Here is a 14,262-nt window from a genome sequence, read left to right on the forward strand (position 1 = left end):
GCGTTGTCACTGGCTGTCTCCGTATCTTATATGCTCTCACTCTTCATCTCTACCTCTTTGCTTCCCTGGAATCCTTCACATCCTATTAAAAAATCCCACCTTTTACAGGAAGTCTTTCTTGATTCCCCCCTAATTCTAGCCCCTTCTCACTGCTTATTAATCCCACTTTATTCCATCCGTAGTTTGTTTCCACATAGTTGTTTGCATGTTATCTTCCCCATTAGACTGAGGTTTTTCACAGCAGAGACTGTGTTTTGCCTTTCTTTTTATCCTCAGCACTTACTTGGCAATATGCCTGGCTCATAGAAAGTGTTTAATGTATGTTCATGGACTGACTATTCAGGGTCAGATTCTCGGTAATAGGAAGGAACTGTTTGCTAGAATGGAAATGATGGAAACGCTGGGAGGAAATGACCACTCAATCCTAGAGTCTGTAATAAAAGAGAGGCAATCTGGGCATAGTGTGAGAAGCCAGTGAACCTAGTATTTTGGTGTTGCAGAAATTCACAGACCATAACTACTGGGGGTAAGGACTGACTTTTCAACAAAAGCTTCTGAGAGCACTGAAAAGCAGTATGGAAGAAATTAGGTATAGATCCACATCTTACAACATAAACCAAGAAAAGCTCCAAATGAATACATGAATTAGACAAAAAGGGAGATATTGTAAACAAATTCCAGAACTGAAAAATTACCTTTCTCATCTATAGATAGAGGTACAAATTATCATTTAAATTACTTTCATTTAAATTAGCTCAAATATTTTTCTAAAAAGAAAATTAAGGCAGGTAAAACTAGAAAAGCAGCAATAAGTGGGAAAAAAATCTTAACAGAAAGCTTCTCTGACAAGTAAGGTATTCAGAGATGCAATTCTCAGTTATAAGCATAAGAGGAATTTTGCGACATAAATGGTCAGAGAATATTAACATGTAGTTTTCACAGGAAGAAGTCTAAACTATCCACAAACATAGAGAACAATGTTCAAAATTACTAATAATTAGGAAAATGCAAATGAAGGCAATTCTGTTGTTCTTCATAGCTATGAGTGAGTAATAGGGCATTGACACCAAAGATAAGTGGAAATATTGTTAAGAGAATGACTAATTACCCTTTATGAACTGATTAGTAAAATGACAACAAAAGAAAAAGAAACTGACAGTAGTTGGAGAGACTGTGGCAGAACAGGTCCAGGAATAAAGTGTTGGTGCAGCCTTTCTGAAAATCAATTTTAAAGTTATATTCCAAAGCACTAAGGATTCCTTTTGACCCAGCTATCCCATCACTAGGCCTACACCCTAAAAAGACCAAAGAAATGTGGGAAAGACTTGTGTGTGCAAAAATATTTATAACACCTTTTTTGTTGTAGTCATAAAGTGGAGACCAATACAGTTCTCAAGAATTACAAGTGTCATCTTCCCTTGTAGGGATGTAAACAGTTTGCCCTTATTAGCAACATGTTGTATCTTTCTGTCCCACTTACCTTTACTCTCTTGAGTCTTGTATTTGAATATCCAATTTTATGTTGAGCTCTGGCGTTTTTATCAGGAAGGTTTGGAAATCCTCTATTTCATTGAATATGCATCTCCTCCCCAAAAGATCATGCTCATTTTCACTGGGTAATTGATCCTTGATTGTAATCCAAGCTCCTTTGACTTACAGAATATCATGTACCATGACCTATGGTCTTTGAATGTAGAAGCTGCAAGGTCCTGTGTAATCCTGACTGTGGTTCCATGATATTTAAATTGTTTCTTTCTGGCTGCTTGCAGTATTTTCTCTTTGACCTGGTAATTTTGGAATTTGGCTACTATATTCCTTGGTGTTTTCAATTTGGGATCTCTTTTCAGAGGTGATGAGTGGATTCTTTCTGTGGCTATTTTACCCTCTGATTCTAAGACCTCAGGGCAGTTTTCCTTTATGCTTTCCTGAAAGATAGCGTCCAGGCCCTTTGTTCCATCGTGATTTTCAGATAGAGCAATAATTTTAAAACTGTCTCTCCTGGTTCTATTTTCCAGGTCATTTGTTTTACCAATGAGGTATTTTACATTTTCATCTTTTTTTTCAGTCTTTTGTTTCTGTTTGACTGATTCTTGCTCTCTCATAGAGTCATTAGCTTCTATCTGCCTAATTCCATTAAATGGAAGTGTATAGCAGAATGGATTAAAACCATAATCCTACAATATGTTATTTATAGGAAACACATTTGAAAAAGACTGACACACACACAGGGTAAAGGTAAAAGGCTGAAGCAGAATATATTATGCTTCAGGTGAAGTAAAAAAAAAAAAAGCAGGAGTAGGAATCCTGATCTCAGACAAAGCAAAAGCGAAAATAGATCTTATCAAAAGAGATAAGGAAGGAAACTACATCCTGTTAAAAGGCACCATAGGCAATGAAGTAATATCATTACTAAACATACATGCACCAAATGGCATAGCATCCAGATTCTTAGAGAAGTTCAGGGAGTTACAGGAAGAAATAGACAGCAATACTATACTAGTGAGGGACCTCAACCTCCTTCTCTCTGAATTAGATAAATCTAACCACAAAATAAATAAGAAAGAAGTTAAGGAGGTATTTAGAATGTTAGAGAAGTTAGGTATGATAGGCCTCTGGAGAAAACTGAATGGAGATAGAAAGGAATATACTTTCTTTTCCACGGTACATGGCACATACACAAAAACTGATGTACTAGATCATAAAAACCTCAAAATCAAATGCAGAAAGGCAGAGGAATTGAATGCATCCTTCTAAGATCATGATGCAATAAAAATTGTATGCAATAAAGGTCCATGGAAAGACAGACTAGGGAGCGAAGATGGCGGAGTGAAAGCAGTGACTTGCTTGAGCTCTCCTCCAAACACCTCCAAATACCTATAAAAATGGCTCTAAACAACTTCTAAAGCAGCAGAACCCATAAAAACACAGAGGGAAACAATTTTTCAGCCCAAGACAACCTGGATGATTGATCAGAGAAGTATATCACCAGGCTGTGAGAGGAGTGCAGCGTGGGCGCGCAGGCCACAGCGAACCTGGAACAGGTCTCAGAGGACTAAATCGCGGGCAGCTGTGGTGGTTCCCAGACTCCTCAATTCACTAATGCCAAAGACAACTTAGAAGGTCAGTGGGAAAAGTCTGTTTCTGCTGTGTTGAGAGAGGAATGAAAGCAGGGTCTCAGCTCCATTCCCCAAGAGTACGGCCCTGGGTGGGGCAGCTGCCTCCTGAGCTTCTGGCACATAGATTGAGGGGGAATCCAGTGGCTGATCAGAGAGGGATTGCAGGGATGTCTTTGCCAGTGCTGAGGCAGGAACGCATGCTTAGATTTGGGTCACAGTTCTGGGCGGCGGTCCTGGGGTGAGGAGGAGCACTGGTTTGGTGAAGCTTGTAGTGGCTGTGGAGAGAAAACCCTCCTCACAGTTACAGGACACAAAGGAGTACTTGTGGTCACAGGCCAGGAAAGGAGTAAACGCCCCGCCCCTTATCATACCACCTTGGAAGAACTAAAAATTTACAGGTCCCTACAAGTATCTCTGAAAACAGTTGTACAAACCCCGAAGCTGGGACAGTGCATTCTCCACATTGGAAGCAGACTCTTAACAAAGAGTTTAAAACTCAAGTAATTGGCTGGGATCATGAGCAAGCAGCGCAAAAAGAGTCAGACTATATTATCTTAGTTTGGTGAAAAAGAAGATCAAAATATATAACCAGAAGAAGACAACAAAGTCAAAGCTCCTACATCCAAAGCCTCCAAGAAAAATATGAATCAATCCCAGGCCTTGGAAGGCTCAAAAGGGATTTTGAAGTAAACTAAGGGAAGTAGAGGAAAAGCTAGGAAGAGAAATGACAGTGATGCAAGAAAATCATGAAAAACAAGTCAACAGCTTGCTAAAGGAGACCCAAAAAAATACTGAAGAAAATAACACCTTAAAAAATAGCCTAACCAAATGGCAAAAGAGGTCTAAAAAGCCAATGAGGAGAAAATGCCCTAAAAAGAAAAATTGGCCAAATGGAAAAGAAGTCCAAAAGCTTACTGAAGAAAATACTTCCTTAAAAATTAGAATAGAGCATTGGAATAGTGACTTTATGAGAAATCAAGACACTGTAAAACAATCCAAAGAATGAAAAATTAGAAAACAATGTGAAATATCTCTTGGAAAACAACTGACCTGGAAAATAGATCCAGGAGAGAGAATTTAAAAATTATTGGACTATCTGAAAGCCATATCAAAAGAGCCTAGACATCATCTTTCAAGAAATTATCAAGGAAAACTGCCCAATATATTAGAACCAGAGGGCAATAGAAATGGAAAGAATCCACAGATCTCCTCCTGAAAGAGATCCCCAAAGGAAAACTCTAGGAATATTGTAGCCAAATTCCAGAGTTCTGGTCAAGGAGAAAATATTACAAGCTGCCAGAAAGAAACAATTCAAGTACTGTGGAAACACAATCAGGATAACACAAGATTTAGCAGCTTCTACATTAAAGCACTGCAAGGCATGGAATATAATATTCCAGAGTAAAAGGAGATAGGATTACAACCAAGAATCACCTACCCAGCAAACTGAGATAATCCTTCAGGAAAAAATGGTCATTCAGTGAAATAGAGGACTTTCAAGCATTCTTGATGAAAACCAGAGCTGAATAGAAAATTGACTTTCAAATACAAGACTCAAGTGGAACATGAAGAGGTAAACAGGAAAGAGAAATTATTAGGACTTATTAAGGTTGAAGTGTTACATTCCTGCATGGAAAGATGATATTTATAACTCATGAGACCTTTGTCAGTATTAGGTAGTTGGAGGAAAAAAATTATATGTATGGATAGATAGATAGATAGATAGATAGATAGATAGATAGATAGATAGATAGATAGATAGATAGAGGGCAGGGTGAGTTGAAGATTAAGGGGTCATATCTGGAAATAAAATTAAGGGTAGAGAGGATTATACTACAGAAGAAGAAAGGGAGAGGTAGAATGGGTAAATTATCTCACAAAAAAAACAAAAGAAAAGTCTCTTACAGTGGAGGGGAAATGGGGGAAGGTGAGAGGGAATGAGGAATCTTATTCTCTAGGATTTGGCTTAAGGAGGAATAACATACACATTCAATTGGGTATGGAAATCTGTCTTACCCTACAGGAAAATAGGGGGAGAAGGGGACAAGAGAGCAGGGGGTGATAGAGAGGAGGCAGATTGGGAAAGAGGGTACAGAAGCAAATACTTCTGAGGAGGGACAGGGTCAAAAGAAAGAATAGAATAAATGGGAGGGCAGGATAGGATTAAGGAAATAGAGTTAGTTTTTCACAACATGTCTACTATGGAAGTGTTTTGCATAACTGCACATGTACAACCTATATTGAGTTGCTTGCCTTTTCAATGAGGGTGGGTGGGGAGGGAGGAAGGGAGAAAATTTGAAACCTAAAGTTTTAAAAACATGTTTAAAAAAATGTTTTCACATGCAACTGGGAAATAAGAAATACAGGAAATGGGGTACAGAAGTCTATCCTGCCTCAGGAAAATAGAAGGGAAGGGATAAGAGAAGGGGGGGAGATAGAAGAGAGGACAGACTAGGGGAAGGGATATTCAGAATGCATGCCATCTTGGAGTGGGGGGAGGGGTGAGCTGAGGTGAAAATTTGGAACTCAAAATCTTGCGGAAGTAATATTGAAAACTAAAAATAAATAAATTTATATTTAAAGAAAGATAGGCTAAAATAATTGGAAACTAAATAATCTAATTGTAAAAAATTATTGGGTCAAACAACAAACCATAGCAACAATCAACAATTTCAATCAAGAGAATGACAGTAAATGAGACAACATACCAAAACTTGTGGATACAGTGAAAGCAGTTCTTAGGGGAAGTTTTGTATCACTAAATACTTATGTAAATAAAATAGAAAAAGAGGAGATCAATGAATTGGGCATGCAAAAAAGAACTAGAAAAACAAATTAAAAATCCTCAATTAAGCACCAAATTAGAAATATTGAAAATGAAAGGAGAAATTAAAAAATTGAAATTAAGAAAACTATTGAACTAATAAATAAAATTAAGAGCTGGTTTTATGAAAAAACAATAAAATAGATAAACCTTTGGTTAATTTAATTAAAAAAAGAACAAAGAAAACCAAATTATTAGTGTCAAGAATGAAAAGGGTGAATCCACCACCAAGGAAGAGGAAATGAAAACATTAAGTAGGAACTATTTTGCCCAACTGTATAGCAATAAATTTGACAATATTAGTGAAATGGATATATATTTATAAAAATATAAATGGCCCAGATTAAAGGAAGCAGAAGTAAAATACTTAATAACCCCATCTTAGAAAAAAAATTGAACAAGCTGTTTATGAACTCCCTAGGAAAAAATCTCCAGGGTCAGATGGAATTACTAGCAAATTCTATCAAACATTTAAAGAACAATTAATTCCAATGATACGTAGACTATTTGGGAAAATATGTGAAAAGGAGTCTTACCAAATTCTTTTATGATACAAATATGGTGTTGATACCTAAACCAGGAAGATTAAAAACAGAGAAAGAAAATTATACATCAATTTCTCTAATGAATATAGATGCAAAAATTTTGAATAAATATTATCAAATAGATATAGCAACTGATCACAAGAATAATACACTATGACCAGGTAGGATTTATACCAGTAATGCAGGGCTGGTTCAGTGTTATGAAAACTATCAGCATAATTGATCAATTGAACAAAAAAACTAAGAAACCACGTTATCATCTCAATAGATTTGCAAAAACAATACTACACCCATTCCTATTGAAAAACCAGAAAGCATAGCAATGAATGGAGTCTTCCTGAAAATGATAAGTAGCATCTGCCTAAAACCTTCAGCAAGCATCATATGCAATGGAGAAAGCTAGAAACATTTCCAAATGATCGGGGATGAAACAAGGATGTCCATTATCACCACTTGTGTTTTAAATATGTGCTGGAAATGTTAGCTTTCGCAATAAGAGAAGAAAAAGAAATTGAAGTGTTATAATAGGCAAATAAGAAACAAAGCTATCACTCTTTTCAGATGACATGATGATATACTTAGAGAATCTTAGAGAATCAAGTCAAAAACTACTTGAAATAATAAACAACTTTAGCAAAGTTGCAGCTATAAAATAAACCCACATAAATCATTGCATTTCTACATATTACCAACAAAGCCAAAGCAAGAGAAAGAAAGAGCAATTCCATTTAAACTTACTGTAGACATTATAAAATATTTAGGAGTCTACCTCCTGAAACAAACCCAGGAACTCTATGAACACAATTACAAAACACTTTTCACACAAATAAAGTCAGATCTAAATTATTGGAAAAACATCAGTTGCTCATGGGTAGGCCAAGCTAATATAATAAAAATGAAATCTACCTAAGCTAATTTATATCCTCAGTGCCATATCAAACTACCAAGAAATTATTTTATAGAGTTAGAAAAAATAATAACAAGTTTCATTTGGAAGAACAAAAGGTCCAGAATATCAAGGAACTAATGAAAAGAAATGCAGGGGAAGGTGGCCTAGCCATTTCAGATCTTAAATTGTTTTAAAGCAGCAATCATGAAAACTGCTTGGTACTGGCTAAGAAACAGAGTGGATCAGTGGAATAGGTTAAGTATGCAAGACACAGTAGTCAATGACTATTAATCTATTGTTTGATAAACCCAAAGACCCCAGCTTCTGGGATAAGAACCCACTCTTTGCCAAAACTGCTGGGAAACGGAAAAGATATGGCAGAACTAGACATAGATCAAAATCTCACACCATATACCAAAATAAAGTCAAAATGAGTTCATGATTTAGATATAAAGGCTGATACTGTAAGCAAACTGGGAGAGCAAGGAATAATTTACGTGTCAGATCTGTGGAGAACAGAAGAATTCATGACCAAACGGAGACAGAGAACATTGCAAAAAGAAAATGGATAACTTTCATTATGTTAAATTGAAAAGTTTTTGCACAAAGCCAATGCAACAAGGTTAGAAGGAAAGTAGAAAATTGGAAAGAATTTTTACAACCAGTCCTCTGATAAGGCCCATTTCTAAAATATATAGAGAAACAAGTCAAATTTATAAGAATACAAACATTCCCCAGTTAATAAATGTCAAAGGATATGAACAGGCAGTTCTCAGATGAAGAAATTAAAGCCATCTATAGTCATATGAAAAAATGCTCTAAATCATTATTGATTAGAGAAATGCAAATCAAAATAACTCTGAGGGACCACATCAAACCTATCAGATTGGCCAACATGAAGAAACAGGAAAATGATAAATGTTGGACAAGATGTGGGAAAATTGCAGCACTAATACATTGATGGTGGAGTTGTGAAATGATTCAACCATTTTGGAGAGCAATTTGAAACTATGCCTAAAGGGGTATAAAAATGTGTATACGCTTTGCCCCACAACAGCAGTTCTAGGGCTATATCCCAGAGAGATCATACAAATGGGAAAAGGCCCCACATGTACAAAATATTTATAGCAACTCTTTTTGTGGTGGCAAAGAATTGCAACTTGAGGGGATGCCCATCAATTGTGGAATGGCTGAAAAGGTTGTGGTATATTTTTTTTTAATCAAGAAATTTTTTTTTAAATTTTATTAATTTATTTTGATTTATCAACAATCACTTCCACTTGCTTTTGAGTTTAAGATTTTTATACCTCTTCTTCCCCACCACCCTCCCCAAGACGGCACACAATCTGATATAGGCTATGCATTTACATTCCTATTAAACATATTTTCCCATTAGTGAAGTTGTAAGTAAAAATTAAAACCAATAGGAGGAGCCATTAGAAAGAGGAACAAGTGAATAGAGCACCGGTCCTGAAGTCAGGAGGACCTGAGTTCAAATCCAGCCAGAGACACATAATACTCACTAGCTGTGTGACCCTGGGCAAGTCACTTAACCCCAATTGCCTCACACAAAAAAAGAAAGAAAGAAAGAGGGAACAAAACTCAACAGAAGAGAAAAAAAGATAGCAATTCAACTTTCACAGTTATGATTACCATCTGTGTCTTTTTCTCCATCCCTTTTCCCCCCCGTTCATCCTTTTCTTTCTCCTTTCTCCTTTCCCCCTCTTACCAGTGCCCTGCTTTTGACCACTGCCTCCTCCAGTCTCTCCTCCCCTCTATTATCTCTTTCCGTTTTCTTCCCCTTTGTCCTTACTTCTTCTCCCCTCCCTTCTATCGCCCTCCCCCTTCTTTCCCCCCTCCCTCCCACTGCCCACAGGGCAAGCTAGATTTCTATACCCAACTGACTATGCTATTCCCTTCCTGAGCCACATCTGAAGAGAGTAATGGTCAAACAATGCTCACCCCCCCCTTCTTTCCCTCTGCTCCAATAGAATTTTCTTTCTCTTCCTGTAATGTAATTTACCCTTGCCTGCCTCCTCCTTTCTCAGTACATTTTTTAAGATCACACTAATCCACTTACTTGGATCCATTTAACCCACTTTATTTTATTTTATTTTTTATCATTACATCAAAGTCAACTAATATTCACCCACTTTATGTACACTCCTTTAATATGGTGTAATAAGAATACAGTTCTCAAGAGTTGCAAGTGTCATCTTCCCTTGTAGGGATGTAAACAGTCTGCCCTTATTAACAACATTTTGTATCTTTCTGTCCCATTTACCTTTTTATGTCTTTCTTGAATCTTTTACTTGAAGATCAAATTTTTCTGTTGAGCTCTGGTCTTTTTATCAGGAAGGTTTGGAAGTCCCCTATTTTCTTGAATATCCATCTCCTCCCTTGAAAAATCAAGCTCATTTTTGTAGTGTAGTTGATCCTTGGCTGCAATCCAAGCTGCTTTGCCTTACAGAATATCATGTTTCATGCCCTGTGGTCTTTTAAAGTAGAAGCTGCAAGGTCCTGTGTAATCCTGGCTGTGGTTGCACGATATTTAAATTGTTCCTTTCTGGCTGCTTGCAGCACCTTCTCTTTCATCTGGTAATTTTGGAATTTTGCTATTATATTCCTTGGTGTTGTCAATGTGGGATCTCTTTCAGGTAGTGAGTGGTGTGTTCTTTCTATGGGTTATTTTACCATCTGGTTCTAGGACTTCAAGGAAGTTTTCCTTTATGATTTCCTGAAACATACTGTCCAGGCTCTTTTTTTCATCATGATTTTCAGGTAGTCCAATGATTTTTAAATTGTCTCCCCTGGATCTATTTTCCAGGTCAGTTGTTTTACCCATGAGGTATTTTATGTTTTCATCTATTTTTTCTTTTTTTTTTGTTTCTGTTTGACTGATTCTTGCTCTCTCATAGAGACATTAGTTTCCATTTGTCCAATTCTAGTTTTTAACAAATTGTTTTCTTCTGTTATTTTTTGTACTTCCTTCTTCAATTGGCCAATTGTATTTTTAAGGGATTTGTTTTCTTCAGTGTACTTTTTTTCCAGTTGGCCAATTGTATTTTTTAAGGACTCTTCTCCCTCTCCCATTAGACTTTTAAAATCCTTCTTGAGCTCTTCTAAGAAGGCTTTTTGGGCTTCAGACCAGTTTATATTCCCTTCTGATGGTGCAGATGTGGGTTTGTTGACAATGTTTTCCTCTTCAGAATTTCTGTTTTGGTCTTCACTCTTCTCATAATATGAATCTATGGTACGTTTCTTTTTACTCATGGTTTCTTTATTTCCTGGCCTTTGAAGAGATTGAGCTCTCCTGCTGGGTAACAGAGGGCACTGACCCAAGCTTCTTGTGTTGAGAGCCTAGGTCTTGGTCACTGGCTTTGTGTGCTGGGGCCTCTTATGCTGGCAATTGGAGGCTGTAGGTTTCTGGCAGCTTACCTCATGTTGGGCTGGAATCAGCAAGGCTTGAACCTTCAGGCAATTCTATGTTGCCTGCTTTTCCTTTCCTTTAGCTTTCTTCAGTTCCTTTTAGATGGGTGCTGCAAGGTGTTTGTCTGCCTGGAGTTCCTTGCAATGCTGCCAACCTTTTTTCTGCTAATGCACTGGGAGATTTCCTTTGCAGTAGAGTGTTGAGGTACCTGGTGGTTTTCTGAGCTTGTTTCCACTGGTTCCCCCACCCTCACTGAGGCACTCAGATGTCCAGTTGTTAGTGTTTCCCTGTTCCACCACCTGGGCCCCAGGATCTCCTGGTTGACTGTTGGAGGCTGTAGGGTTCTGACAGCTTACCTGTTTTGGGTTGGAATCAGCAAGGCTGGGACTTTAGGAAGACTCCAGGTTGCTTTCTTCAGCTCCCTGCAGATGAATGCTGCAGGGTGCTTATCCACCTGGGGCCCTTTGTAGTACTGCTTCCCTCATTTCTGCTGAGGCCATGGGAGACCGCTTTCTGGGCTGCTGCACTGCTGTTCCCCATCTTTCTTCTAGTTCAGCTGTTCCAGGTTTTTTTTTTTTCTGGGAGATATTTTGGGTTTTCAGAGGTTGATAGGGAGGGTGAGAGCGACTACCTTTTGACTTCACCATCTTGAAGTTGTGGTATATTAATGTAATGGAACACTATTGTGCTATAAGAAATGATGAACAGGCTGACTTCAGAAAAACCTGGAAAAACTTGTATGGTCTGATGCTGAGTGAAGTGAGCTGAACCAGGAGAACATTGTACACAATAACCACCACATTGTGTGATGACTAATATTGATAAACTTAACCCTTCCCAGTAATACAAGGATCTAAGACATCTCTAAAGGCCTCGTGATTGAAAATGCTGTCCACATCCAAAGAAAGAACCATGGAGTTTGAATACAGATCAAAGCATACTATTTGCTAGTTTTTTCTTTGGTTAAGCTTTGTTTCCTCTTTCTGGTGGTTCCTCCTATTGGTTCTAATTCTTACAACATCACTAATGTGAAAATATGTTTAATAGGAATGTATATGCATACCCCATATCAGATTGTGTGCCATCTTGGGGAGGGTGGTGGGGAGGAAGGGGTAGAAAAATGTTAAACTCTAAAGCATATGAAGTGAATATTGGTAAATCAAAATAAATTAATTAATTAAAAAAATGAAACGAAGACCAATGGGTGCCCTTCAGTTGGCAGAATGCTTAAACAATTATGTTACACAAATATAATGGAATATTATCACATCATGAGAAATGCCTAAATGAAGTGTTTCAGAGAAACCTAGGACATCAAATGTCAAAAAATCAAAAGTCTATTACGTGAATAAAGGAGTAGACTTCCTCTTCTTGTCTCCAGAAGTCAGAACCATGAGCAGTAGTTGGAAGTTATAAAGAGGCCCATTTCAGCCTGACATCAGGAACAACTTCCTAAAAGTAAGGAGTCTCCAAATGTTCAGTGTGATGCTTTGAAGAGGTAGTAGGTTTCTTCTCCTTGGAGATATTCAAGGAAAGGCTGGATGACCATTTGTCTCTTACACTGGAAATTCCTTTCATGTATAGATTGGGTGAAATGGCTGCTGTGGTCCCTTCTAACTCTGAAGTTTTATGTAAAGTATGGGAACCAAGGCTGACAGGGAAATCTGAGGACAACCTATGGATTTTTTCCAATAATATTTTATTTTCCCCCAGTTACATAGAAAAGAGAATTTTTAATATTTATTTAAAATTTTTTGAGTGCCAAATTTTCTCTCTCTCTCCCTCACCTTCCTCCTCCCTGAGATAGTAAGTAATCTGGTATGTTCAAGTATACAAAACATATTATCACATTAGTCATGTTGTAAAAGGACATATAGACCCAAAGAAAAAAAAACATGAAAAAATACAGAAAATGAAAAAGAATATGCTTTGGTCTCCATTTAGACTTCATCAGTTCTTTCTCTGGAGGTGTATAGCATTTTTCATCATGAGTCCTTTGAAATTGTTTTGGATCATTGTATTGTTGAGAATAGTTAAGTAAGTCATTTATAGTTGATGATCATAATAGTATTGCTGTTACTGTGTAAAATGTTCTCCTGGTTTGAGTCAATTCATTTTGCATCAGTTCATATATGTATTTCTAATTTTTCTAAAATTGGGGTACACATCATTTCTTATAATAATATTTTATTGAAATCATGTATCACAACTTGTTCAGCCATTCCCCAATTGATGTACATCCCCTCAATTTCCAGTTCCTTGATGCCATAAAAAGAGCAGTTAAAAGTATTTTTGTACAAATAGGTCCTTTTCCTCTCTTTTGGTCTCTTTGGAATATAGACTTAGGTCTGGTATTGCTGGATCAAAGAGTATTAACAGCTTTATACAACTTTTGGCATAGATTCAAATTGATCTCTGAATGGTTATATTATTTTGCAACTCCAACAACAGTGCATTAGTGTCTCTATTTTTCCCACATCCCCCCCAACATTTACCATTTTTTTCATATGTACCAAACTGATAGGTGTGAGGTGGTACCTCAGAGTTATTTTAATTTGCATTTCTCTATTAAATAGTGATTTAGAGCATTCCCCCAATCAATAGTGATTTAGAGCATTTCCCCCTATGACTATAGATAGATTTGCTTTCTTCATCTGCAAACAACTTCTTCATATCCTTTGACCATTTATCAATTGGAGAATATATTGTATCTTTATAAATTTAATGCAATTCTCTATGTATTTGAGAAATGAGGTCTTTTTCAAAGATGGTTATAAAAAATGTTTCCAGCTTTCTGCTTTCCTTCTAATCCGTGTTGCATTTGTTTTGTTTGGGCAAAACCTTTTAAGTTTAATACGATTAAAACTGTACATTTTATATCTGGTAATGTTCTCTATCTCTTGTTTGGTAGTAAAATCTTCCCTTCTCTACAGATCTGGCAAATAAAAACTATTCCTTGCTCTCCTAATTTGCTTATCATATCACCCTTTATATCTAAATCATGTACCAATTTTGATCTTACATTGTTGTTATTGTTGTGTTGTTCATCCTGTGTTCTGGAAGAGGACCAATGACATCAGGAGGGTGATGTCTTGACTTGCAAGTGAATTGATTTTAAGTGAGGCAGGGCTATGCAAAGTCATCAGCCTGAGTCTGTCCTCCAGAGTTATCTAAGTACAGTGGCAAGATATAGGTCAGGATGACTGGACATGGCCCTAAATGCATTAAGGGATCTTAGGTGTTTTTAAGCTAAGGTCTTATCCAGCCTCTGTTTCTGTCAGGCAACACCATTGAGTGATTTAAGTGTAGGTAATAAATGAGGGAAAAATGCCATCTTTGCCTACTCAAAAAAAAATCAATCTGGGAGGGGAAGACCCTTTGGGTTTTTGGTCAGAACAGAAACAATTGCTATTTACACTCAGTCTGAGCCATCACGACCCAGCAATGGCCAAGTCAGG

Source organism: Phascolarctos cinereus, unplaced genomic scaffold, assembly GCF_003287225.1.
Source record: "Phascolarctos cinereus isolate Bilbo 61053 unplaced genomic scaffold, phaCin_HiC Scaffold_91;HRSCAF=630, whole genome shotgun sequence".
Classification (NCBI taxonomy): domain Eukaryota; kingdom Metazoa; phylum Chordata; class Mammalia; order Diprotodontia; family Phascolarctidae; genus Phascolarctos; species Phascolarctos cinereus.